At 50.6% G+C, this 25,686-nt stretch overlaps 1 long non-coding RNA gene across 1 annotated transcript in view; it reads right to left on the reverse strand.

Annotated features, from left to right (window-relative positions):
* Window positions 1–2,461: 2,461 nt before the first annotated feature.
* The window catches only part of LOC142295660 (uncharacterized), a 32,883-nt gene continuing 9,658 nt past the window's right edge, over window positions 2,462–25,686 (reverse strand). The window contains exons 2-4 of the long non-coding RNA XR_012751511.1: window positions 25,499–25,542; window positions 5,241–5,391; window positions 2,462–5,159 (exon numbers count right to left, since the gene is read on the reverse strand). This is a non-coding gene — a long non-coding RNA (uncharacterized LOC142295660). The remainder of the gene's footprint in view (window positions 5,160–5,240; window positions 5,392–25,498; window positions 25,543–25,686) is intronic.

The following is a 25,686-nucleotide window of genomic DNA, read 5'->3' on the forward strand; positions in this document are numbered from 1 at the left end:
CTCCTGGCTTCAGGGTCCAAGTACCCCCCTGCCCTGTGTGCTACGGTTTCCGGGTCGGTTCCACGGGTCGGTACCGGCGGGCTACAACCCTGGCCCGGTCCACCTCGGTTCCACCGAGCTGTCTTCCCGTCTCCTGCTGATGGAGACCACCGTCTGCCTCCTAGCCAAGGCACCAGGGCTCCTACCCTGGTACCTGTCAGTCAACTTCAGGCCTGACACACAGGCCTGACCTCCACTCCACACTCCTCTGTCCTTGAACTCTAAGACTCATCTAAAGCTTAACTGCTTGTTTTCCCACCCTGGGTTGTCTGGACCCCTGGGTGGGCGTGTCCCAACCGCCTGGTCACGCCCACTGGTGTGTCTATCTTTCCCTAAGGGGGGGGTGACTAGAGTTTAATGGTTCGCTGTGTGTTTCCTAGTGAGGGAAGGTGTTATGCAGGGGCCTATTTGTGACTACCTAGTTTTGCCAGGGCATCACATAAGCGCTAGAACATTTTTGGGGGGCAAAAATTAACATAAGACGGTAGTAGTCTCAGCAAGAAGGCCAAACATAGTGGGGTGAAATTCAAGCTATAATCCAATGCAAATCATATTAAACATGCAGAGTGTGCTGGAGATTTGTTCTGGATTTGAAGCAAATTGGCTAGTATCAATGCAATATTCTATTCCTCAGGCCTAAAACACACTTCCGCAAAAAAAACGTCCGTGTGACACGGTCCGTTTTTCGGGTCCGTGTTCCGTTTTTTGGGGCGCTTCTCCGGTACGTATGGCATCCGTGTGATAGCGTATGCGAGCCGTGTGTGCGTGTGGAATGTCCGTATTGACATACAATACGTACGTGTGCAGTCCGTGTGCCGTCCGTTTTTCAGATCCGTATTTTCACACAAATAACCTTGTTAGCCCATCATAATGTGCTCCTGGTGTGTTAAATTGGTCAATTAACTACCCAATTTGGTTAGTTTGCTTAAAAAACCTTAAAAAACTTGGCTTCTGAGCTCATTCTCACATTAGACACACTCCAAAATGTCTCTCTCCAATGAAGCAACCATGTATTTGCTCTGGTTGATATCTAGGAGATTTGGGGTTAGGCGACATATGATTGAAGAAGAGCCACCACTGGAGAGAAGGATGTGGATTCACCCCCTTGTGGAGCTCAGGAAAACACATGGGCATTTTAATATTCTCTATGGCGAAGTACGGAAATTTCCACCAAAATTCCAAGCCTACTGCCATCTCACCATTAATTCATTTGACAACATCCTTGGCCTTGTGTACCATCGTTTGAAACATCAGGACACCTCTATGCGCCTCAGCATCTCCCCTGAGGAACGACTGTTGGTGACTTTACGGTAGGTGTTGTCATGTATACTCATGCTTTATCTGTTATTTTGAAATACATGTTAAATCTCAAAGGCATAATTTTGTTGAAATTATGTAATTTAAAATTTAGTTATTTGTTGAAAACTTATATTGATCACATAACCTCAGTGCAATCTCAAAATAAGATCTGAGAGTTCACATCTACCATTCTATCTCTAAAAAAAAAAAAGAAACAAGAGGCATAAATCAAACAAGCTTGTTTATTAAACAGAAAAATAAATATTTTTCCAATATGGAAAGTAAAGATCACATATGTTTTCCCAACAAAAGCAATAAAAAAAGTCATACACAGTATCTCGCCAGTCATTGGATGATACAAATATTTGGTGTGAAATACAGCTTACATGAATAGTCAAAGTAATGTCATGTTTTTTTTCTATTTCAGTTACCTAGCAACTGGGCAATCCATCAACAGTCTACATTTCGAATTCTTATTGGGAAGGTCCACAATTGGCAAGATTATCCTGCATACCTGCACTGTGCTATGGGAGACCCTTAAGGCTACTTTACACACTGCGATATCGGTCCCGATATCGCTAGTGTGGGTACCCGCCCCCATCTGTTGCGCGACACGGGCATATCGCTGCCCGTGCCGCACAACATCGCCCACAGCCGTCACACATACTTACCTGTCCGGCGACGTCACGGTGACCGGCGAACCGCCTCCTTTCTAAGGGGGCGGTCCGTGCGGCGTCACAGCGACGTCACTGAAACGTCACTGAACCGCCGCCCAATAGCAGCGGAGGGGCGGAGATGAGCGGGACGTAACATCCCGCCCACCTCCTTCCTTCCGCATAGCGGCCGGGAGGCAGGTAAGGGGAGCTTCCTCGTTCCTGCGGCGTCACACGCAGCGATGTGTGCTGCCGCAGGAACGAGGAACAACCTCGTTACTGCTGCAGTAACGAGATTTGAGAATGGACCCCCGTGTCGCCGATTAGCGATTTTGCACGTTTTTGCAACGATGCAAAATCGCTTATCGGTGTCACACGCAACGGCATCGCTAATGCAGCCGGATGTGCGTCACAAATTCCGTGACCCCAACGACTCCGCATTAGCGATGTCGTAGCGTGTAAAGCCCGCTTTAGGCATCATGTCATGCAGCTGCCTTCAACACAGGAATGGATGCACATTTCAGATGAATTTTTGGAGAAAACAGCTTTCCCTAATTGTATTGGCGCCATTGACGGAAAGCACATTAGAGTGAAGAAACCACCGAACTCTGCATCAAGATATTTTAATTATCATAAGTTTTTTTCTGTAGTTATTTTGGCCATGGTAGATACAAACTACTGCTTTTTATTTGCTGATATTGGGGCCTATGGCAGTGCCTCTAGATGCACACATTTTCAGAAGCTCACGTTTAGCAAGACGATTAATGTCTGATAGTTTAAGTTTCCCTGCACCAAGACCATTGCCTGGTACTAATGGCCCTATTGTTCCTTTTGTAATGGTTGCAGATCAGGGGTTTGCATTGTCTAGGCATTTGATGCGTCCATATCCCAGAAGGGGGCTGGACAGATCAAAAGCCCTATTTAATAGCAAATTGGCCAGAGCACGTTGCTATGTTGAACGTGCCTTTGGCATTTTGGCCTCAAGATGGCGCATTTATCAAACCACCATCCAACTCCAACCAACCACCGTCAAGGCTGTCATTAAAGCTACTGTAGTGTTACATAATTACTGTAGATTACATGAAAGCAATGACGAAGACATTGAGGAGTTGCCAGCTTTAAATGCACCATTTGTAGAGAATGGTAGTGTTAGAACCACTGTGTCCACTTCTGGTCTACAAGTGAGGAATCAGTTTAAAGATTATTTTAGTTTAAATCGCCATAGTCATGTATAATTTTGACATTGTTATAGTTTTTATCACTTGGTTACATAAGCACAAACACATATGTAATACAACAGAGAAAATGACCATACATAGGTATAATTTGTGTTATTTTGGTGGTTGGTTGTGTTTGTGGTCCCCATAAGCTATTGTGATATAACTATATTGCTAGAAAATCTGGAATTTTTGTTATTCTAAAAACAGTACTACTGAATGTACATGACTAATAAAAATATGGCAAATTGTTTTTGAAAAATTTAGTCCAGAATTATTATTTTACGTATGTTATCTTTTGCAATACACCCTGTATTTTTTTGTTTTGTTTTGATCAATTTTGTCAGGGACATTAGCCCATACAAAACACCATACTTTATTATGCAATAATGTCACGCAAACATAATTTTTTGACACTATTGGAATACAAATATGGGACTAGACCATATGCAGATACTGCATAGTGGCTGGATTTTTAATAATAAAAGGTGTCTGAATGTTAGTGTAGTAGTTTATGTGCGTGCATTTTTTCCCTAAACCCAGTTTATTCTAATGGATGGTCCAAACAACATGTCCAGAGCAAGGCATCATTCTAACAGGCAGGTAATGTTTTTGAAGTGATAGAGTAATTTCTATTGATTTTTTGGGAAGTAAAACACAAATATGACCACATGCATATAGAGTAAGTAATGTGTTACATTTTGATATGTTTTCCCACCAGCAATACCCTAGAAAACATACCAAAAAGTAAAATAATACATACAATATCACATTATGATTCAACTAAATCCTCTAGGCTAGTGATGCTTTCCTGTGTAGTCTCCATTGCATTGACATCTACAGAATATGTTTGCTGCACAACAGTAGATGTTGTAGTGAGTGACTGATCAGTGTTTCCACTAGTAACAGTTGTTGTACTTGGATCAAATAATGATGCAGTTGTTTGAGCAGATGGAAGACCAAGTGTAGGTGGTACATATTGATGTGTTGGAAGAGGCTGAGTATGTGTGTATGTGAAGTTAGTTGGGTAAGTCTGTTGTTGAACGTACTGTTGTGGATTATTAGGAACATGGTATGCTGTTGGTTGTTGAAACATTTGAGGTAGTCTATGAACATTACTAACAATACTAGGATAGTTAAAAGAGGTTTGCATTGGTGTCTGTTGGGGTACTTGTGGGACAAATGATGGCTGTTGAGATGGCCTTTTTGTAATTAATGTACTTGTTTGGTGTGGGACAACTGTTAGCATAATTTGTACATCAGTTACCATAGAAGAAGATGGACACTGTATATGTGTTTGTTGCACTACAGGATTAAGTTGAAATGTTCCTCTGTTTGGGTTTCCACAGTTTGTTGAGTTGTGTTTGTGTGTGGGCCACGTGGATTGGCTCTCCATTGTTCTATCACTTCAAAACAATATATGGGTTCTGGCTCACGTTGGGTAGCAGATATTAGTGTTATTAAGGACGCCCTCAATCTGTCCTGCCTATCAGGTGCAACCAATGCAAGAGAGGGAGAAAGGGAGTGGCAAAATCTCTCTCCATCACTCTCTGGTATCAGTGAATTCATCATGTGAATAATTCTAGTATCAATGATATCTGGCAGGGAACGTAAATCTTCATAACGCCTATGTCGGCGTCCATGGATAGATTGGGCTACTGTGCGCATGGTATTAGTTGATATTCTTGACTGTGTGCCTGCATGTTGCTGTGGACTACTCTCTGCAAGAACTGGTGAAGGGCCACTTTGTTGCCCTGTAGACTGGCCTGCAATTATATTAGTGGATTGACTTGTGCCCAAACCCAAATCAGAGGACATTTCTTCTGCGTCTGGCTGGCTGGTGTTGGGGATTGGTGGAGGTTGATATGAGGTAGGCTCCATCTCGGAAGCAGAGGTCGCTGTTAATACTGCTGACTGGGCTTCCTCACTATCTTCAAGATTATCCTCTGTACTTTTGATGAAATAAAAAAAAAAAAAATTAATGTGTGCATTTAAAAAAAACACACCATGTGATGTAACGGTTTAAACTTACTTTGGTACTTCCATAATGGGCATAAGGAAGCTCAGTTTTTCATAATGGACATATTTTTTCTTTTTTGCTGCGGCAGCTGTGGTGGCCACCGGGTTATATTCTCTTCTGAACTGGTCACGTGCTGAGCGCCATTGCCGTTTTACAAGATCCACTGTTAAAAAAAAAATAAATTGTAAAATAAGGTCACAAATTCTAACAATTAAAGATTTAAAAAATAAGACATTAGTCTTGTATTGCAGCAATTGTAAAAAATTGGAACACACATCCTTGTGTATGAAAACAACAACCCACAACACTCATATAGTGACATAATAACACAATAAGCATGAGAAAGAAAACAAGTTCACCAATAAAAATCTTAAACCACTGTATAATCATTTATCTCCTTGTAAATTACCAAAAAAAAAACCAAAAAAAAAACATCAGTAAGCCATGAGAAACAAAATGACAACAAACCCATGAAATGCCATATGTTCCACAAAGATTTCCCATTATACACTACATATTACTGTTACCATTCCAGACATGGTGACACCAATGAACATGCATAATAAACCAAACATAGAAATACAACTCAAAATGTATAGACATTTCACAGCACATTTGCAATAGAAAAAGCACAAAAAAGCAAACCAAAAAAAAACCCAAACATGTTTAATAGTGGCTTGACCACCCTGAAATGCCTTTTGTACATGCATAAAATGCTTTGCAGGCCACATAAATGTGGCGCCCTGGACAAGCCAGGGGCCACAGAGAACAACATCAACACACCCCACACTCCCAGCAGGCACACCGAGGTCAAACACGAAACCCTTGTTGCCTTCCTCCAGGGGCTGATGTCCACACCAGGGGGTGGGCCAGGAGGTTGGTCCCGCCCACCGAGGAGTTCACAGTCCTGGAGGCGGGAAAACAGACAGATTAGTTTTGGAGGTGAAAGTGGAAGGAGGAGAAGTGGTAGTGGAGCAACTAACTGACAGCGTCCGGGTGTGTGGCCCGGGCGAGACAACAAGGTTGGCAGACGGTGGTGACCGTCTGCAGGAGTGGCTGATTGGAGTCTACCGTAAGGACCGTGGACGGGCGGTGGCCCGGCGGTACCGGACCGGTACGCAAAGAGAAGCCAGCACCATCTGTCAGGGGCTTACGGACCCCGGCAAAGCTAGGAGTCGCCGTGAATTTGCCAAATTCGTTAGTGAAGGGAACCTCCTGGGTTTCCCAACAGCCAAGTCCCGACAGAAGGCAACAGTCCAACCAAGTGAGGGAGACACCGCCACCGCCAAGGCAACCGTTTCTCAGGGCCAGCGCCTGCGGGCAAAAGGGGCTCCTCCAGCCCATATCCAAGCTGGGGAGTGGGTTACCGGTGGGAACCCATTGGAACCATCTACCGTACATAGGTGCAGGCAAAGGCAGTCACCATCAACCTGCCGGGAGAAACAACACCGCAGCCGTCTGTGGGACCCGTCCATCCAGCCGTGTGTTTTACCGAGAACTGTGTCCTCATCATTGGCTGAGTGAGTACCACCGTGCCGTGCAGCACAGCGCTGCCCCCGCGACCCTGCACCTCGCCAGGCCCCGTAACCTGCCTGCCATCCATCCCTACCTCATCACCGGGCCCCGGGACAACCAACACCCTACCCACGGAGGGGAGAAATAACAACCAAGCTGCTCCCTGTCACCGCTCCTGGGATCCCCGTCTAGAGCAGCGGTGGTGTCACCAATATCACCACAACCGTGGGTGGCGTCGCGGACAATAACCAAAACCCCCACAATCAAAATCCCCTTTTCACTCACGGGCAAGGAACGCCGCTCGAGTCCCCGGGATCCGGCCCACCGCTCGAGCCACCACCGAGCAGCGGCACCAGCAGCAGCCGGACCCGAGCAGTGGGAGAGCGCAGCGTCCCCTCCTCCGCCCGCGACAACTTGGCGTCACGAACAGGATCCTACCGCTCTGCCGTCTGGTAGAGGTGCGCCTTGTTACCGCCGGATGTGTCCGGCCGGAAAATTTGAGAAGCCGCCATCTTGGGCGCGAAGAATTCCCGCTCGAGCGTCTCCTCGAGTAGTGGAGGCGCGAAGGCCAAAACCCCGCCCCTGTAGAGGAGGAGCCGGAAAGAGGCTAAGGGGGATGAAATGGCGACTGGTCGCATGTGAGCGCGACTATACGAACAGGGACGCCGAGACCCCACGATCCGCTAACCCCTGCAAAGAATGTCCGTTCCACCCAGCTATGCGGAGGCTACCGAGCCAGTGCCCGGAACAGCGGCATGGCTGAGGGCCCGAACGGCAGGGATCTGCCGACACTACCGGAGGCAGATATGTAGGCTGATGGAGCAGTTGACCGCGGAGGTGGAGGAGGTAGCTGCGGTCGCCCGGGTGTACGGAATGGAAGCAATGATGGAGGAGCTGGTGAGTGACCCACGCCCCTGTGTCCCTGAGGGACCGGCCACTGCGGCTGGGGGACCCGGTCTACCCCTGGCCCCCATGTTGCCCCCGTATTCCCCGCCCGTGTACCCTGCTGATGCTGGTCCGTCTGGCATACATCCCCTCGTAACGGTAGCCGGAAGAGTGGCAAGCCCGGAGACTGCGGCAGCTGGCGGCAACCCGCCTGGCGCAGGGTCGGATGATAGTGACTCCGGTCCTGACACAGAGCCTGTTTCGGAGGAGGACGAAGGAGTCATCGCCCTGGATGGCATGGAGGCCACTTACATCCCCCGGAGCGGAAATAACGGCTACCGGGCGGCCCTTCCCCGTCGCGCCTGTTATGCGCTGGAGGGGCTGGTACCTGTGTTCTTCCACCCAGGGCTGGCGGAGGATGATGAAAGTGCGCAGTGAAGTCGGCGGTCCCCCGCCTAAAAGTTGTCCCCGTTGGGACCACCAGCTGTGTGTGTTAAAAGTACCGTTTGAAAGTTAGATGAATGATAAGTAAATAATCTATTGATGAAGTTCACCTGATTTGCTGCTGATTTGAAGCGGTCGTTGCCGGCAACTGGTCCCCGTTGGGACCCCCTTCACCATTTTGCATAAGGAACTCCTTATGAACAGGCCCGAGAACTAGCAGGGCAACCACAAACTAGTGGCATGTAAATAATGTTGTTGTGGCTATACCGTGACCGACTCCGGAGAGGCAGATTGGAGGAAGGGCCCGCAGTGGAGCAGGCTGGGGCCCAGTCACCACCGGAACCGGTGGCGATCCTTTGGGGGTTTCAGGGGTTCCCCATGGACGTGGGTCCCCTGGAAAGGACAGAACCCGCTCGGGCAACTTGTGCAGGACTGGGGTCAAGGGGTGCTGCCTGTTTGCTTAGGGGCAGCATCAGGGCCAGGTTGCTTGGGTGGGAGAGAGCGGAAGCCGTAACCGTTACGCAACGTTTAAGCAAGAGTACCTCTCGATGTGGGAAGATGTTATTATAAATGTAATCTGTTTTACCGTTTAACCGTTTCATATTTTTCAGTTTGTGAAAATAAAACCGGTGATAGACGGGCAGCCCGCGGACAGTCTGCATTTAACTAAGGGGGAATGTGGCGCCCTGGACAAGCCAGGGGCCACAGAGAACAACATCAACACACCCCACACTCCCAGCAGGCACACCGAGGTCAAACATGAAACCCTTGTTGCCTTCCTCCAGGGGCTGATGTCCACACCAGGGGGTGGGCCAGGCGGTTGGTCCCGCCCACCGAGGAGTTCACAGTCCTGGAGGCGGGAAAAGAGACAGAATAGTTTTGGAGGTGAAAGTGGAAGGAGGAGAAGTGGTAGTGGAGCAACTAACTGACAGCGTCCGGGTGTGTGGCCCGGGCGAGACAGCAAGGTTGGCAGATGGTGGTGACCGTCTGCAGGAGTGGCTGATTGGAGTCTACCGTAAGGACCGTGGATGGGCGGTGGCCCGGCGGTACCGTACCGGTACGCAAAGAGAAGCCAGCACCATCTGGCAGGGGCTTACGGACCCCGGCAAGGCTAGGAGTCGCCGTGAATTTGCCAAATTCGTTAGTGAAGGGAACTCCTGGGTTTCCCAACAGCCAAGTCCCGACAGAAGGCAACAGTCCAACCAAGTGAGGGAGACACCGCCACCGCCAAGGCAACCGTTTCTCAGGGCCAGCGCCTGCGGGCAAAAGGAGCTCCTCCAGCCCATATCCAAGCTGGGGAGCGGGTTACCGGTGGGAACCCATTGGAACCATCTACCGTACATAGGTGCAGGGAAAGGCAGTCGCCATCAACCTGCCGGGAGAAACAACACCGCAGCCGTCTGTGGGACCCGTCCATCCAGCCGTGTGTTTTACCGAGAACTGTGTCCTCATCATTGGCTGAGTGAGTACCACCGTGCCGTGCGGCACAGCGCTGCCCCCGCGACCCTGCACCTCGCCAGGCCCCGTAACCTGCCTGCCATCCATCCCTACCCCATCACCGGGACCCGGGACAACCAACCCCCTACCCACGGAGGGGAGAAATAACAACCAAGCTGCTCCCTGTCACTGCTTCCGGGATCCCCGTCCAGAGCAGCGGTGGTGTCACCAATATCACCACAACCGTGGGTGGCGTCACGGACAATAACCAAAACCCCCACAATCAAAATCCCCTTTTCACTCACGGGCGAGGAACGCCGCTTGAGTCCCCGGGATCCGGCCCACCGCTCGAGCCACCACCGAGCAGCGGCACCAGCAGCAGCCGGACCCGTGAAGTGGGAGAGCGCAACGTCCCCTCCTCCGCCCGCGACATATACACATGCTGACATTACTAGTAAACTGCAATGAATACTTCAAAAGGCCAATAAAATACACTCTCCTGTTTGTGAGTCTCCAGTGTAGCTCAAAATGAGTCAGGCCCATTAATACATGCAAAACAAACTATACAAATATGGATCTAATCTGCCTACAGAATGAGCACATGTAGGTAAAGACAGAAGCAATGCAAATATCTATACTCACCATACCTATTTTTCTTTCCAGGGGTACATTGAGACCATCCATTCCTAGGGTAGACTATCTCTGCCACAGACATCCATGCTCGTTCCACCATTAACCTGTCATGGTAGCCATCAACACGTGTGTCCCACAGCTCTGGATGCCTCTCCACTTCTCCAATCAGCCTCTCTGTATCGATTCTGGGCGCCATGCTCAGTACCTGTGTTGTTCTCTGTGCTCAAAGTTCCCCTGCAGTGAGAGGACAGGTGCCCAGCTGCTGTCTGGCGTGCAAATGAGACAGGAAATGTATGTTTGGCGCCAGAATTAATGGCCTACAATTGACCTAATAGATTGGTAACAAGTGTTTCAGATTTTGTGATGAAAAACGTACACGGACGATACGTGCTGAACACGGACATACTCCGTGTGCGGTCCGTGCAGGCACGGACCCATAGACTAAAGCGGGTCCGTGCCTGCGTGCTGCCGGCAAAAAACGGACATGTCGTCCATGTAAAAAAGCGCACACACGTACTTATGACACGGACACACAATCCGTGTGATTTTACGTGCGTGTGCCATCTACCATTGATTAACATGGGTCTCCGTGTGTACGAGTCTCCGGTACGTGCAAATACGCACCGCACACGTACAAAAAAAACGGATGTGTGTTGCGGGTCTCACTGGTGGTAGTACAGTATATGATCAAATATGATCTATTCTTGCTGTAACATTAATTACATCCCCATACACTAAGCTACAATAGATGTTTCAGTGAGTTTGGCTTTTAAAACGGATGCAGTCAGTGGACCAGGTAGGTTCACTTTAACAACTTCAGACACCAATAGTTTAAAGTGCCTTGAGAAAGTATTCGCCCCCTTGAATTTTTCAACCTTTTCCCACATTTCAGTCTTCAAACATAAAGATAAAAATGTTAATGTTCTGGTGAAGAATCAACAACAAATGGGACACAATTGTGAAGTTGAATGAAATTTATTGCTTATTTTAAACTTTTTTAAAAAATAAATAACTGAAAAGTGGGGCGTGCAATATTATCATCCAGGTCCTGGGGCCTATGTGGTCCCAAAAGTCCTTTTGGCTTATATGAAAAGACCAATGCAATAATTGGGAGGCCCCGTTCGAGCTTTTGCATTGGGGCCAATGAGCTTCAATTTACACCACAGATTTGACCAGAGGAGGGTATATCTTTGGGCATGTGCAGCAACACAGAGGCCCAAGAGGTTGGGGGCCCATATTTATGTGATGCCCTGGCCTATCAGATCGTCACAGGGTATTGTTCAATCTGTCCTTCTGTGCAATATCCACCTCCTCCTTGGTTACGGATCCCTAACCAAAGGTGTTGCTGTCGCGGGCGGGGAGGAGGGTGTCAGCACACCGCGCTCACCCCTTCTGCTCGGGTCCGGCAGCGGCTCAGTGGTGGCTCGAGCGGTGGACCGGATCCCGGGGTTTCTCGAGCGACACTCCTCGCCCGTGAGTGAAAGGGGTTTGTTGGGTGTTGGGATAATGTCCGTGACGCCACCCACGGTTGTGGTGATGTGTAGCACCACCGCTGCTCAATGCGGGGATCCCGGGGATGGTGATGGGGAGCAGCCAGGTGTTGTGTTGCCCCTCCGTGGGTAGGGATTGGTGATCCCGGGGCCCGGTGATGGCTTGGGAGGTGCAGGGCTTGGTGGGCGCAGGGACGCGGGGGCAGCGCTGTGCCTTGCGGCACTGTGGTACTCACTCAGCCTGAGACTTGGACACAGTTTGTACGGTAAACCAAACGGCTGGTAGGACGGTCCCACAGACGGCTGCTTTGCTTTCCCGGTAGGTGACGGTGATGTCCCTCTTCCTTGCACCTGTATGTACGGATGGTTGCGATGGGTCCCCACCGGTAACCCGCTCCCCGGCTTCAAGCTGGGCCGGAGGAGCACTACACTTTGCCCGCAGGCGCTGGCCCTCAGAGACTGGTGCCCTGGCGGTGGCGGTGCCTCGGTTGTACGGGTTGGGCTGTTGCCTTCAATCGGGACTTGGTTGTTGGGGGAATCTACGTCCCCTTCACTGACGGATTCGGCAAATTTGGCGACTCCTAGCCTTGCCGGGGTCCGAGAGGCCCCTGCCCTGGTGCTGACTGTCCTTCGGAACACTGTTCCAGACCACCGGGCACACAGCCAACGGGGTCCTTCCAGGAACTTCCAAACGGTCCCCCTCCAGACAGTCACCGCCGTCGCTGACCTTGCTGTTCTGGCCCTACACAAAGCTGGGCTCTCAGGCTTGCACACTCTCTGCTCTGTCACCACTTCTTGCTTTCCTCCTTTTCCACTTTGCTTTCCTTCACTTTCACTTCTCTGTTGTTTACTCTAGCCCTTCACTGGACTTCACTCTTTCCCTGCCCGGGGCTATCTGCCTGGTCTTCCCGCCTCCAGAGTTGTGAGCTCCTCGGTGGGCGGAGCCAACCGCCTGGCCCACCCCCTGGTGTGCATCATCAGACTCCTGGAGGAAGGCAACAAGGATTTTTGGTTCAGCTTAGGTGTGCCTACCTGGGATGTGGGGTGTGGTGGTGTGTGATCTGTGTCCCCTGGCTTGCCCAGGGCGACACATTCCCCCTTAGCAAAATGCAGACCGTCCGCGGGCTGCCGTCCTACACCGGTTTTATTTTTCTGAAAAAGGGGTAACAGGGTTAAACAAACAATAATAACATTTTTAATAACTTCTTCCCAAGACGGGAGGCACATTTACTTTTAACGTTGCAACGGTATACGGTTACGGTTTCCGCTCTCTCCCACCCAAGTAACCTGGCCCTGATGCTGCCCCTAAAAGCCAGGCAGCACCCCTTGACCCACAGTCCAGCACACGGTACCCGAGCGGGATCTGTCCTTCCCTCCAGAGGGTAGCCACCGGTTCCTTTGGTGGCTGGGCCCTGGCCTGCTCTGCTCAGGGCCCTCCCTCCAACCTGCCTCTCCGGAGGTGGCCTGCGGAAACGGTAATGGTACCCAACATATTTACAAGCCACTAACGTTTGTGGTTGCCCTGCAAAGTTCACGGGCTTGTCCATGGATAGTTCCCATGCATAACTTTTTTAAACGGTCCCCACGGGGACAACGGTGCCGGCTCCAGCCGGTTGCAAATCACAAAGATAATCTGGTTACTGTTCGGTAATCATCATCATTTTCATTTTTCTTCTTATCATTCAACTTGTAAACTTTTCAACACAAACAAGCAAGCAGGTGGTCCCAACGGGGACGGTGCTACGGGCATTCATTGCCCTACTCCGGTTCTTCAAGCGCTGGGGCTGCTGGCAAGGGGTAGAGGTCTGCGCTCGCTCGGGCCTCCGGGCCCCTCCTGAGGTTAACGTCCAGCGCAAACCACCCTCGCTCCCCAAAGTGCCGGGTATACTGCACAATGTCTCCCGGCATCAGGTTACGGCCGGGATGTTCTTCGGGCAGGTGAGCATGCACATCCCGCCGGGCTACAAACACTTCGGCCTCCAGGCCCGGCTCGTAGATGAACCCGTAGCCCCGGCGGACATCAAACCGCCTCACCTGTCCCTCGTACAGCGGTCCCCGGTCACGGAACGTCGCTTGCCGGAGATTCTCTTTCTCCCGGATTGCTCTGGCCACCAGCTCGGCCTTCTTCCGCTCCCTCTCGGCGATCTCCAGGCCCAGCGGTACCGGCTCCCTATCCCAATACGGCGCTGCCGCCAGCGCCGGCGCACGGGTCGGGCCCCGCGGGACATCCTGGACATTACCCACTGTCAGGACTACGGGTGGCATGTCCCACGGTGTCTTGGCCTTGGGCGCTGCTTTACAACAACAACCCGGCGCAACCTCAGCCGAGGTGTGGGGGATGGGCCTAGGGGCTTTCCGCTGCTGGGCCTTCGACCCGGAGCGGGTCATCGGCTCCGGCTCGGGGAGTTTCTCAGGGGATGCCTCCGGTTCGGTCTTCGGAGTCTTCCACGGCAACACCGCTGACTTGCTGCGGGCTCCGGCTACAGGTTGGCCCGCTTGGGCGGGGACGCTGGGTACTGCTACCGGTTGCGGTGGTAGCAGGCCTAGTGGCGGGGTCACGGCCTCCGGGACGGGTGGCGAGGGAGGCAGCGAAGGGAGAGGGCTTGGACCGGGCCCCGCAGCCGCGATGACCGGCCCTTCCTGGGCATCGGGACGTGGGTCACTCACCCTCCCTTTCTCCGCTTCCTCCTCGCGTCTCCGCACGGTGGCTACAACGTCCGCCATGTCGGCCTCCCACTCCTCCATGAGGAGCTGCATCTTTACCTGCAGCCGTTGGTAGAGCTGCGCGGTCCGGATCTCCACCCACGCCGCGGTTCCAGGCGCGGGGGGTACGGTGTCGCGGGACGGCATCCACATGATGGCTTTCTCTCTTTCTTCCAGGAACGGGATGTTTGCAGAGTCCTGGCGTCCCTGCTTTTATAGCCGCAGCTACATGAGTCCAGCCGCCATCGCGTCCCCCTTAGCTCTTTCCGGCCCCTCCCCTCTCGGGGCGGGGTTTTGGCCTTCGCGCCTCTACTGCTCGAGAAGACGCTCGAGCGGGAACTTTTCGCGCCAAAGATGGCGGCTTCTGAAATTTTTCTGCCGGGTACCTCCGGCGGTAACAAGGCGCACCTCTACCAGACGGCAGAGCGGTAAGATCCTGTTCGTGACGCCAAGTTGTCGCGGGCGGGGAGGAGGGTGTCAGCACACCGCGCTCACCCCTTCTGCTCGGGTCCGGCAGCGGCTCAGTGGTGGCTCGAGCGGTGGACCGGATCCCGGGGTTTCTCGAGCGACACTCCTCGCCCGTGAGTGAAAGGGGTTTGTTGGGTGTTGGGATAATGTCCGTGACGCCACCCACGGTTGTGGTGATGTGTAGCACCACCGCTGCTCAATGCGGGGATCCCGGGGATGGTGATGGGGAGCAGCCAGGTGTTGTGTTGCCCCTCCGTGGGTAGGGGTTGGTGATCCCGGGGCCCGGTGATGGCTTGGGAGGTGCAGGGCTTGGTGGGCGCAGGGACGCGGGGGCAGCGCTGTGCCTTGCGGCACTGTGGTACTCACTCAGCCTGAGACTTGGACACAGTTTGTACGGTAAACCAAACGGCTGGTAGGACGGTCCCACAGACGGCTGCTTTGCTTTCCCGGTAGGTGACGGTGATGTCCCTCTTCCTTGCACCTGTATGTACGGATGGTTGCGATGGGTCCCCACCGGTAACCCGCTCCCCGGCTTCAAGCTGGGCCGGAGGAGCACTACACTTTGCCCGCAGGCGCTGGCCCTCAGAGACTGGTGCCCTGGCGGTGGCGGTGCCTCGGTTGTACGGGTTGGGCTGTTGCCTTCAATCGGGACTTGGTTGTTGGGGGAATCTACGTCCCCTTCACTGACGGATTCGGCAAATTTGGCGACTCCTAGCCTTGCCGGGGTCCGAGAGGCCCCTGCCCTGGTGCTGACTGTCCTTCGGAACACTGTTCCAGACCACCGGGCACACAGCCAACGGGGTCCTTCCAGGAACTTCCAAATGGTCCCCCTCCAGACAGTCACCGCCGTCGCTGACCTTGCTGTTCTGGCCCTACACAAAGCTGGGCTCTCAGGCTTGCACACTCTCTGCTCTGTCACCACTTCTTGCTTTCCTCCTTTTCCACTTTGCTTTCCTTCACTTTCACTTCTCTGTTGTTTACTCTAGCCCTTCACTGGACTTCACTCTTCCCCTGCCCGGAGCTATCTGCCTGGTCTTCCCGCCTCCAGAGTTGTGAGCTCCTCGGTGGGCGGAGCCAACCGCCTGGCCCACCCCCTGGTGTGCATCATCAGACTCCTGGAGGAAGGCAACAAGGATTTTTGGTTCAGCTTAGGTGTGCCTACCTGGGATGTGGGGTGTGGTGGTGTGTGATCTGTGTCCCCTGGCTTGCCCAGGGCGACACATTGCCAAAACCAGCTAATCAAAATCCTAGGAACACTCTGCACCACACCCACCAGACACACCAGTGTCCGGCCTTAGTGGAATAGGGTCGGCGTGTCAAGAGAGGAGAATGGAATTTTGGAGGTGAAAGAGAGAGGAGGTCAGGAGCTGGGCTTCTTGGAAGTACTAGCTAGCAGACGTTGGTCTGGGCCTGGTAGGAGCTGGACCCCTGGTCTCAGGAAATCATGACAATGGGCACGGCATTGTCGTGGAGGACAGCCGGCGGCCTTGTACCATCACCGGGCAGGGACCAGGGCACGACGGGGTACGTGGACCGTAGGTCAGTGAGTAGCTTCAGGCAACCTGACAATTCACCCGACGAGAACGGAGCCTTCAAGATCCGCTCTCCACACGCTCCAAAATCGGGGTACTAGCGCAACGAGGGGGATAGAACTTTCCATACATACGGTCCAGGAAATCCCACGCGTGAACCCTGAGAGCAAGCTCCCTCAGTTAGCCATACTGGGGAGTGGGACCCGATTAGTTTCAAGCTATAGAGACCAACTAGAAGAGAACAAGATGCCAAGGGAAAGGTCACAGATCAACAGGCAACACCAGCAGAAACGGGACCCAAACGTGCTCCCCCTCAGCGGCAGCGGTGTCCAGAACTTTGGTTTACTAAGTTGTCGGTGTCAGCTTCATGGACTGAGTGAGTACACAAGTGACCCCTACCTCCCCAAAGGCACGTCCCTCCACCATCATCGAGTCCTGGAGCATTCCCCATACCCGTGGAGGGGTTAAACACCTGGCTGCCCACTCCATCGCCACCAGGTACTCCCAGCTGCAGCGGTGGTACTCCACCTTACCATACACCACGGGTGGCGTCACGAACTCTCAATACATCATCCCCTGTAAATACCCCCCTTCATTCAAGTGGCCGCACGACCTCCCGGGTCCGGACGCCCCTCAAGCCACTCCGGATCCGAGCAGTTCGCTTGTTGACACGGGGGCGGCACACCTCCCTCCAAAGCATGTGGAATTGTGTGTTTTGGTGAATTATTCGACTGAAAAGGGCCCATATACCGTTCTTACATATGGGGCACTCTTCTATCTGTATCCACCAGTGGATTAGACACCTTGGGCTCCTAGTAGCATCGTCTGCCACCATTGCTGCTAATGTCCCATAGTTGCCACACATTATATCATTGCTGTAATATGATACGTGCATTTACTATATGGACGATTTACTCTCGAATCTTCAGACACTGAACATTTCCCTGAGTCTCTTGTTCCTTGTGGCAGAGCTGTAATTATGCATGTGTGAGACTTCTTAGTTTCTATGGTAACCTAGGTACCACGCTGATTCCCTTGCCAACACCCATTACCACACCCTGCACAGAAGCTTTCTGTCTGGTTTACAGGGCCCGGCGTCCAAACACTTTGTTTTCTGTAACTTTCTGTGGGCGGCTTGTAGTCTGTAGTGAAATCATCATCTCTGTATCCACAGGTATCACTGCTATGAGTCATACATGTACTGACTGCCAGGCAGGTAATCCAGCACCATTCGGATGAGGCGGAATGGAAGAAGAAGGAAAATCTGACCTTATTCTATCAAGTTACAGCAAGACGCTTTGGCGGCCTGGCTCTTATTGTGGAGACCATTTATTGGCAATGATCCATGGGAAAAACATGCAAATTAGTTCCAACGTGGATGGAAAGAAAACTGTCTTGCTAGTGCCACCTAACTGGAGGAAGCTATCGTGGAAGTCAATGTCCACTGTTTTAACTAGCCTTGAAATATGTCTCGAGATATTAGCCAAGGTCAGACATTGACAGGATGGCTACCTCCGATAGCTGGGCTATATGTATATTTAAATCTTACTTGGCAGCATAGAAGATTTTTACAGGGGTTGTATCAAGACGAGCAATCAGCATAGATTTTGCTCCTTAAACCACTAAACCATTTGTACACAGCCACAAACCTGGCACTGATTGTCCACAATTTCACTGCAGCCACAGATCTGCCGCAGATTTATCTCTGTGTGTAAAGTGGCCTTTAGGTTCTGTTCACACTTATCTTATGCTTTCTGTTCATAAGAGACCCCATTGACTTACAATGCATGCCTTGGTCATGATTTAGTGCAGGCCTCCAAAAAGGGAGCAAGTTTATTTAAAGTTGTCCAGTTAAAGGGAACCTGTCACCAGTTTTTTCACTACTGAACTAAAAGTAGCACCTTCTGCAGCTCCTGTGCTGCATTTGTGGCGCCCCTGACCTGGTCAGGCACCACTGAGTACTGCACCCATGCTGGGGCAGTACTTCCAGGTAATCCTGAAGGCTGGAATAGGGTGTGTACGCACAGACATATAGCAACCAGGTCTCCCACACCTTGAGAGGGGACCCTTGGGCAGACCCAAGAGGGGGCTTGCCTCCACATCTCATCAAGGGGTGTAGTGGAGGGGCTGGGAACTAAGGTTGCAGCATCTGTCAGGAAAGTAGGAGGAGAGCCAGTCTGATAGCAGTGAACGCGGTTGCTAAGAGACGCAGGCGCGCGCACACGCGAGTCAGACCCTGCACGTGAAGTAGCCGTTAGCGGAGGAGAACGGTCACCAGCTAGTTAGTCAGAAAGACGCTGAGAGAGTCAGTCGGTCGAGTACGGGGACTTCTGGTGACTAGGCACGCACGGGGAACAGGTCCCTAGAGTAGATGTCCATTTATTGATCTGCGAAACCTGCCGGTGCGGGGAACTATAAGTCCCTCACCAACCATCTAGAGTCCGAGCCTCAGCAGCAACGAGAGGGCCCATAAGGAGGATCGAGCCTGGAGCCATCTTCCTTGGTCCACGCTGCCTGCAAACGGGCCAAAAAGGGGAGAAAAGGCAGTAGCGACTTTCCTGGATGAATCTCACGGTACTTCAAGTCAGAGGTTATCCGAAACAAGAAGTGCTAGGAAGGCGAGTTAACGGTTACCCTTAGACCGGCCTAAAGGATACCTGGTTTCTCCTGGTTTAATCTCAGCATCGCCCGGGTACCTCACAAAACATCTGAAAGTGAGTAAAAACCAGTTGAAAGACTTTCCGGACTGAGACTGAGTTATTCTGGGACGTGTTGTTCTACACACCCGAGCCCCTGGGGCCAGCCTCACTCACGGGAGGCCACACCATCCGACTGCAGACTCCATCAGCCCCAGACGCTTGTTAAACCTGCAGTGGTGGTCACCCATAACCCTGACCGCAAACAGTGAGTGGCGTCACGACTCCTATATATATTATATATATCTATATATCTATATCTATATCTATATCTAATCTATATCTAATCTATATCTAATCTATATATATATATATATATATATAGATATATATCTATATATATATATATATATAACCGACATACCTGTTGCCAGAGATAACCAAGTGAAGACCCTGTGGCGTCCTTGAGGGTGGAGTGATGTCCCTGGGGTGACTGCTACAGGTGGGCGACACACATTCTATGAAGGTGCACCTTGTTCCCTGAATCCCCTTCCAGACCCCATAAATACTTTTAGAAAATCTGCAGCCACGTATGTAAATGAACCGTTCTGGTAGGATGGGCGTCCTTTTCTTGGTCAGATGGGCGTCCTCTTTTTCGGCTTCTGCCCCTCCTTTTGGCACTGAAGACGCCTCCATCATCATCCATGTACTGGTCGAAATCGCGTGCCATCGCAGTCATTCCCAGCTCGCGCAGGCGCACTTCGCTCTGCCCCATTGCAGCCAGAGCCAAAAACATAAGTGCGCTTGCGTGAGCCGAGGAGCTCTCTGCGCAGACGCGAGATTGTGAGAAAGAAAAAGGACGCCCATCCGACCACAGCGGTTCATTTACATACGTGGCGACAGATATTTGTGGGGTTTGCAAGGGGAGTCAGGGAACAAGGTGCACCTTCATAAAAGGCAGCCCAGAACGTGCTACTTTTGGTTTAACACTCAAAAAAACTGGTGACAGGTTCCTTTTAAAACAAGTTATCACCTATCCGTAGGTGGGTGTCCGACTGCTAGAGCCTACACTGATTGACAGAATAGGAGTGGCAGTATGTTGCATTCATTCTTTATGTGGCTGTTGAGCTGAGTGCTTTTTCCAGCAGCCCCATAGAGAAAAATGGAATGGCAGTCGTGCATCTGTTCCGCCCGGTGTTAGTCGGGCTGCTCGGATCCAGGATCGTCGTGGCTCGAGGGGTTCGGATCTGGCTTGGTGGACACTTTGATCTGTAAAAGTGGGATATTTACAGGGGAAAAGTTTGTGACGCCACCTGCGGGTTGTGGTAATGGGAGTACCGCCACTGCTGGAAGGAGTACCGGGGCAGATGGTATGAAGCAGCAAGGTGTCAGTCTCTCCGCAGGTAGGGAAGGCCCCGGGCTAAGGGTGTTGGTAGATTTGGGAAGACAGGGTGCAGGGGAACAGGGTACTCACTGTGGGTAGTCGTGGTGTTGGATGAGGTTTAGAAAGGAGACACACACACACACTGTAGGTAAACCAAAGTCTCTGCCGCTGTCGGGAGCCCGTCCAAGTACTCGGTCCCGCCGGTGTCACTTGATTTGCAGCCTGCCTCCGTGCACAATTTGTTTTCTGTTGGTGGTCACCGTGGCTTGAAGCTGTTGGGGGCCCTGCTCACAATGTGTAGTGTAGCTGTGACCTTGAGTACTGGCACTTGGGACTTCAGTAGGTCGCTATATCTGGAAAAACCCTTTCCCCCTCGTTGTGCTGATGCCCTCAACCTCTGAGCTCATAGGGAAGTCCTTGAAGATCCTCTCCCTTTCAGGTGAATTGTCAGGATGGTGAATCGACTCCTGACCTAGGGTCCTGTACCCCGTCGTGCTCAGTACCGGTCAGTTCTGTTGGGCCCTTCTCGTGCCGACAGTCCTCCAAGACTACGTCCATAACACCCTTGTCCAATGTCCCTGCAACCGGTCCCCGACTCCTCTGGACCCGAATCACTGCTTGCGACCCAATCAGTTACCCTAGCTCCCCAGGAGCTCACTCTCCCAGCATCTCACTCTCCAGAGCCTACTTCGCTCCTCCCTCTCCCTCTCACAGTCTGCTCAGTTCCCAAGTGGCTGGCCCATTTTCCAGCTAGTCCAACTACATGATGTGTCTGGCAGTGACTGATGTGAGGTGATTGGGTTTTGTGGTGCAGATGGCAGTGACACCGGTTTCTTGGGCACCTGGAACCATGGGGGTTGGGCCCTGCACCCTGGGTAAGGATGCAGTTCCCTGTGGCACCCTGATGTATTATGGGGTGCCACACATCTAACTTGCTGTAAGGAGGTGGACTGGTTACTGACACATTCCTTTCCCTGAAGACATCAATCGCGTTGTTGTAATGTCATGTGAATTGTGTCAAGTTTCTTTGTAAATAATGTGATGTGTGAATTGTGATGTAATGTGTAATGCGCAGCAAGAATATATGAAATAAGGTAATATATTATAATGTTTTCATGTGTATTGTATAGCAGTACTATAGGTGGTGTAATGCCTGCCTGGAACCACAGTCTCAGAATGGCTGTCACGGACAGGCTAAAGCTGGGTTTACACACTGCAACATCGCAAAGGACACCGCTGTAACGTCACCGGTTTGGTGACGCAATAGCGACCTCCCTAAGTCTCTGCTAAATCTCTGGTGAGCGTTCAAACCGGCAAACCTGGCCAACAACTTACCAGCGATCCGGACGTGCAGAGCGACCTAGCTGGTTGTTGGGGACGTTGATAAGCAGCCTTTTGAAAGGGAAGTTGCTAACAAAGTCGCTGAAAAGGATTCACACACTGAAACTTCATGCTGCACAGCGGGAAACAAAGGACCTAGGAATGGTCCTGAACGACTTGTAGCGATCAGCAACTTCCAGCAACTTCACAGCAGGGGCCGGGTCGCTGATAGGTTTCACACACTGCAACATCGCAAACAACATCGCTATTGCGTCACAAAACCGGTGATGTTACAGCGATGTCGTTTGAGATGTTGCAGTGTGTAAACCCAGCTTAAAGGAAAGCCGCCCTCTAAGCAGTATCTTGAGAACCCTGAAACCCTTTAACTCCTATACAGGGATTTGAAATTACTACAGGGCCCCGGAGATCACTACCTGTGGAAGGTTGAGTCCAAGAAGACTAGTCGACAGGCAGGGTAAAACCAGGAGATACAGAAAAGGGACAAATTCGACATACAAGGGCGTAGTCAGGAAATCAGGCGAAGGTCAAAACCGGAGATGCCAATGAGGTACAAAAATGGCAGTCAGGAGAGTAGTCAGAGAGCAGGCAGGGGTCAAAACACAATGATCAATAATCAGAATAGAGCGGAACCAGACACAAGCAGGAATACAAAACTATCTCTGGCAGTAAGCAGCAGACAGGAGGGGGAATTAGAAGGGTGTCACCTACAGTCAGCTAGTGGTACTGAAGGTCCCAGGGAAATTCAGCTTAGTGGATTGGCGGAGTCTGCGCCCACCAGAGCCACTGGCACGACTCCTCTCCTATCACCAGCACTGTTCACAGCGGGAATACAGCAGTGCCTAGTGACCGAAGTAAAAGTCGCAGGAGTGGACTCCGGTGAGGACGTGGCAGGTGGTTACCAGACTATAGGGTGAGAAGTAGTTAAGTTTCGGCACTAGCTCATAATGGGAGGGATCAGTTCATAGCGAAAGAGATGGTTTCTGTTAAAAGCTAGTGAAGACCCAGTGTGTGACAAGAGCAGACATATGGTCTGAAGGTCGTTAAGGCCACATGCAGTGGGTGACCTGTGGCAAGAAAGGGAGAAAAGAGACCAAAGCCGAGGTAGCACATTGAACAAAGTGTTTAACGAGACACCGAGTGCAGGACTGCATTAAGTCTAGAGATCTACCTTCCAACAGAGAGGCTCCCAGGCACAAGGGTCTAGAGAATGGTGGTCTAGCAGCAAGGCCCCAAGTAGCTGACAGCTCAAAGGTAAAGTGCAAAGATGGACTAGTGCGTGAATTGAGTTGATTTTGCAGGGCAGAATCTCCTAGAAGCATCCTAGAGTTAAGCGAGCTTTACACGCAACGACATCGGTAACGAGATGTCGTTGGGGTCACGGAATTTGTGACGCACGTCCGGCCTCGTTAGAGAAGTCGTTGCGTGTGAAACGCAGGAACGACCTGTTAACGATCAAAATTACTTTCCAAATCGTTGATCGTTGTCCAGTCGTTCTTATCCCGATTATCGTTGCTGCTGCAGGTCGCATTTTGCTCGTCGTTCCTGCGGCAGCACACATCGCTATGTGTGACACCGCAAGAACGAGGAACATCACCGTACCTGCAGCCGCCCACAATGAGGAAGGAACGAGGTGGGTGGGATGTTCGGCCCGCTCATCTCCGCCCTTCCGCTTCTATTGGGCGGCCGCTTAGTGACGTCGCTGTGACGCTGAACGAACCGCCCCCTTAGAAAGGAGGCGGTTCGCCGGCCACAGCGACGTCGCTAGGCAGGTAAGTATGTGTGACTGTTCCTAGCGATGTTGTGCGCCACGGGCAGCGATTTGCCCATGACGCACAACCGACAGGGGCGGGAGCTTTCACCAGCGACATCGCTAGCGATGTCGCTGTGTGTAAAGCCCGCTTTAGGCTCAACTCTGGCCAGAATGGCAAAGCCACTAATGAGGAAAATAAATTTGAAGCCTAGAAAAGGGAAAGTGATTTTCATGGATTGGACTGCAGTGCTAGGAAGGGTTGAGCTGAGACTCACAGGACCAGTAAGAACAGGAACAACCCAGATGGAAGTGAAAGTGTGTCTCAATATGCTCTAATGCTGAAACATGCTGGAAGTTATATGCGGCTATCTCGTGTATAGAGTTGATGAAGAACTGCTAAATAAAATTTTATCATTTGAACTGAACTGGTGGTCTCCTTATTGGAACCAAGTTGTCATCTGGTCCTGGCCAGCCAAAGCCATCGGCAACATGCGGTCTGCATGGGCCTATATCACATGACAGAAGTCCACACACCTAGCAAGGGCTGTGCTTTTTATGTAGCAAGCCCAAGCATCACGAAGCAACACCTTGCCCATGACTACCACCCGGCGTCACTCTACACTACCGTGTCATTTTATAATGGGCATGAAAGTTCCAAGTTATTGTCACATGTGTGTTGCTTGGGATCGTAAAATCATAACAATTAGCAGATCGTATGGCCTCGTTGGAATCTGCTAACCTATGAACATACAGTATGCTAATAGCCCTGGAGAAGTTGCCCACATCACAGCCGTGAAATTGCTTTGTTGTTTTATACCCTCTTGTTTGTCTCTTTCAGTGTTTTGCTTTATCGTATTAGTAAGATTTGTGTCTTGCTGCCCAACTGACTCCTCCCCGCATTTTTGGGCTGCCGCACGCCGGGCTTTTTCTCGCTTTACCATGACAGTTGCAAAATATACATGGGAAGACTTCCTGTCCAAATGCGCGTGGATTGAGGATTTAACAAGTCGATCGGTATTTGTTTAGACCTTTGTTTAGTATTCCCCATATACAGTTTGCATATTGTTGGCAGCGCATCTCCCTATTTATAAAGGAAAACTTGCTGCCGACAACGATCATTTTTAGGCTGGCATTGGTTGGCGAACAATATGATCAGCTGCTCATTTGTCAGTTGATCTCTACCATGCAATTGATTAGAAATGCATGAATTAATGATTGTGAGTCATCCTAACCTGACCAAGGTTGCCAACTTGACATTCTATTTTTTATTTTTTCTGGACCACTTATAAAAAAAATCAGGGACAGATAATATTTTTTATGGAAACATTGGAAAACTATAATAAATCCTTTTGAATATAAGTGATACATGTCTAAAGGCAATAATTCTGATATGAAGATATCATTCACTGTAAACTGTACAATTATGATAATTACAGTCAAAATAATATGTAGAAGTTTCTTCAGCTTAAAAAAAAAAAATCACGGGTGCTTTATATTGTTTTTATGAATAGGGCAAAAAGTTCCTTATTTTTACGGACTGTCCTGTGATTTCTGGACAGTTGGCAACACTGGATCTGACTCCTACATTGAGAGCTACATATCCTGGACGTCTGATATCTATGATCAATTATTTTCTTAGCCACTGAAGGGCATAAAAAGAAAATAAATAATAAAATAATGTAACAAGCAGACGTTCTGCAGTCTGCTTATTGTCAATGTATCCCAAATGTCACTGTGTCATCTCTGGAATAAAATTTTATAACAGGCTCGCCTTAAAGCACCACAGGGGTTTATGAGAGTTCCTACCTCTGTACATCAATAATTTTCTCTCCTGCATTATTTGACATTGACGTGTGTGTGATTAGGATGAAAAGCAAAAAAGTAATCACAATTTCTAAGAGAAATATTTTTTGAACTCTCTCAGTGGCGGTCAGGGTATTAAGTGTGCACTTCTACAAACATAACTTTGATCATTCTCCGCTCTAAAATTTTCTTGAAGAATCTTTTCAAACATTTTCCAGTGAGCTATATGAAGAGGAGGGAGCACCATACCTGCTGGGTGAGCCGGCAGCATCTTACATGTTAAAACCGAAGAACTGAAAATAAGAATATGAAAAAGATAAGAAAACAGAAAAGACAATTCAGTAGACTTTAAATTGAATTAATCATATTAGAATTTAAGGACAAGAAGCTCATTATTAGGGATGAGCGGACCCGTGGAAGTTTGGGTTTGCTGAGTT

This window comes from Anomaloglossus baeobatrachus, chromosome 3 (assembly GCF_048569485.1).
Source record: "Anomaloglossus baeobatrachus isolate aAnoBae1 chromosome 3, aAnoBae1.hap1, whole genome shotgun sequence".
Taxonomy (NCBI): Eukaryota; Metazoa; Chordata; class Amphibia; order Anura; family Aromobatidae; genus Anomaloglossus; species Anomaloglossus baeobatrachus.